The sequence below is a fragment of the Panicum virgatum genome, chromosome 3N (assembly GCF_016808335.1).
Source record: "Panicum virgatum strain AP13 chromosome 3N, P.virgatum_v5, whole genome shotgun sequence".
In the NCBI taxonomy this organism is placed as follows: domain Eukaryota; kingdom Viridiplantae; phylum Streptophyta; class Magnoliopsida; order Poales; family Poaceae; genus Panicum; species Panicum virgatum.
In genome coordinates, this window is record NC_053147.1 from 42,247,972 (window position 1) to 42,250,780 (window position 2,809).

The window sequence follows — 2,809 nt, forward strand, 5'->3', positions numbered from 1 at the left end:
TATTTTGACGAAGTGGTCCGGATCGAATGCTCTGGTGTGGATGGAAGCTTCGGTTCTTGAGGATGGCGTAGCCTTGTCATTCATGATCATCTCATAAGTCGAGATATGGGGCATCTTTCATGTCAATCTCTATGACCTCGGCTTGCATCTCTTCGTATTGTTCTTCTTCCTCGTAGTCGATCGTGCTTGGTGTAGGCATAGGTTCGGGTGTGTACGAGCTTGAGCGACTCCGAGAATGGGATGAACTTCTACCCGTCATCTTCTTGAATGCACTGGAGATCTTCCGTCCTAAGCCTTTCATGTTGGACAAAACACGTGCAACTCGAAACGGGTTATGTTAGTGAAACCAAATCGAATGCTCTTACCCGTGAGTTGCTCCTTCTTTCTTGCAGCAAAGAAATGAGAGAGAGAGAGAGGTTTCTTGAATTCAAATTTTGAGCAAAAATCCAATGAAAACCCGAGAGCAAAGTTGCAGCAAAGAAATGAGAGTTGAGTGTGAGAGCTCAACACCCACTTCTCGGCCTCTATTTAAATGGAGAATGGCCGGGCACCGTTGGAGGAGACCATCCTCAACGACTAGTGACTGTTGGAGAAGGGTGGGCCCACTAGCCGTTGGCAGGGGGCTGGCCGACCCTAGGGTTCGGCCAACCCTAGGTGGGCCCTTTGCTGACAGCCAGGGCCTACCGCCCTTCTAACGGTCATAAACTTTTTAAACTTTGGTGCCGGCCAAACTTTGCTTCGAAAAGATGTTTAAATTTATTTTTCAAAGGATTTTCATGCTCGAAAATATTTTTAGATTTTTGTGGAAAACAGAAAAGGTGCTAGAAAAGTTTCTAGCATGCATGAGTGTTTTGAAAATTAAAATATGCAGTGGGAATAATCAAAAAAGTCGAGAAAAGTAAAATGGTGGAAAAGTAAATATGAGATACGTACCGATTTACCTTCGGTAAGGGCTCGTCGTTTTGAGTTTGACGAGCGGGACCTTTCTCCTGCTGTGATTACCACTACTCGGCTCGTCTAGGAGAATTGGACGAGGACGAACTTGCGACCATACGCCACATTTTCTTTGCACGTCTTTACTTTGATCTTGTGGTCGTAGGTTCTTCCGGCTGGGGTTCAGGTGCACCCCAGAGTGGACTCCCATCGTGAGCCTGCTGGATCACGAACTTCTGGTCCTTATTGTAGAGGAATTTAAAGAATATGTTGTCGACCCCGATGTGGAACTAGACTTCTCCAGATCCGACATGGATCCTAGCCTTCACACTGTTCAGGAAGGGCCGTCCGAGAATAAGGTCTAAACCCAGGTCCCCCTCCATGTTGTGGACAATGAAGTCGGCGAGGACGAAGCAGTTCCTGATTCGTATGTAGATGTTTTTGACTATCCCTTCGGGATATCGGACTATGGAATCTGTAAGCTGTACGAACATACGGGTCTGGGAAAGAGTAGGATACTGTAATTGTTTAAAGATTACCTTGGGCGTGGTGTTTATGCTTGACCCAAGGTCGCAGAGGGGCCGTCTATAGGATTCATCGAAGATGGAACAACTGATCATGGGCACCCCTGGATCTCCATGTAGTTTCGCTGTCAGCCCGCCCCACGCATTCATCCTTGGGTGTGTGGTTCTTCCTGCATGGTTAGTGTGAGAAGTCTTCCGGGGAGGGTTGCCCCACCCGGTAGACACCATGTTTGCAGTTTCAACGAGAGATTCGGATTGCCCCAGAATCTTCCCGATCTTAGAGACAGGAACAGCAGCAGCGATTTGAGCTAGTTGTGTTTCTATCATTTTGTTGAAACTTAATTGGTTTTTAAGAGCAGAAGAAAGAGTTTCAACTTTTGCATTTATTCCTTCCAAAATTTTATCATTGGTAGCAAGCTTTTTGTTGAAAGATTCGTTTATTTTAGCTTGGCCAAAGACTAGATCTCTCAAGGAGGGTTGGTTCGAATTGAAATTTGAATTGAAATTTGAGTTGAAATTGTTACCTCCTCCTTGGAATGGTGGGCGTGCCTGACCTCACCCCTGGCCTCCTTGTGGACGGAACTCAGTGTTGTTGTTATTGATGTAGGCTGCGTCTTCTCGAGTCTCGGGGCAGTCATTCCCCGAGTGTCCACAGTCACCACATTCCTCGCACATCAAGTACGAGTTCATGGCATGGACGGGAATAGGCATTTGTTGCCGGTTCCCTTCATCAAGCTTCTTTAGTAGGTGGTCCAGCTTGGCGGCTAGCATGTCCATCTCCTTGACGGTATGCATTCCGCCTTTGGTTCTGGGCTGGGAACGCTCCTCGTTCTATCCCTGGTTGGAGACCATCTTTTAAATTAAGGTTGTAGCCTTGGCAATTGTCAGGTCCAGATAGGCTCCTCCAGCAGCAGCATCAAGATGGGCTTTGGATGTTGCCATTAGCCCATTGTAGAAGCTTTGAAGCACAAGCCACTCGTCCATCCCATGATGAGGACAGGTGAGTATGTATTCTTGGAGTCTCTCCCAAGCTTCTGGGATGGATTCCATCCCCTTCTGCTGGAAACTTGTAATTCTTCCACATAGGGCATTTGTTTTGCTCAACGGAAAGAATTTGGCAAGGAACAACGTGGAACATTTGTCCCACGTGCTGATGGCTTCCTTGTTATGATAAAACCACTATTTCGCCTTCCCTAGGAGGGAGAAAGGAAACATGCAGAGCCTGATGGTGTCAGTCATAACTCCCCATAAAGTTACGGTTTGCAAAGCTCCAGAAAGTTCTGGAGATGGGCATTGGTGTCCTTATTCGGCTTGCCACAGAATGGGCTAGCCTGCACCATGTTTATGAGGTT

General features: G+C 47.0%; 1 non-coding gene across 1 annotated transcript; it reads left to right on the forward strand.

Annotated features, from left to right (window-relative positions):
* Window positions 1-2,439: 2,439 nt before the first annotated feature.
* LOC120668298 lies at window positions 2,440-2,546 on the forward strand. Its single transcript, XR_005672391.1, has one exon. It is a non-coding gene; the product is annotated as a small nucleolar RNA R71 (small nucleolar RNA).
* The last annotated feature ends 263 nt before the right edge of the window (window positions 2,547-2,809 follow it).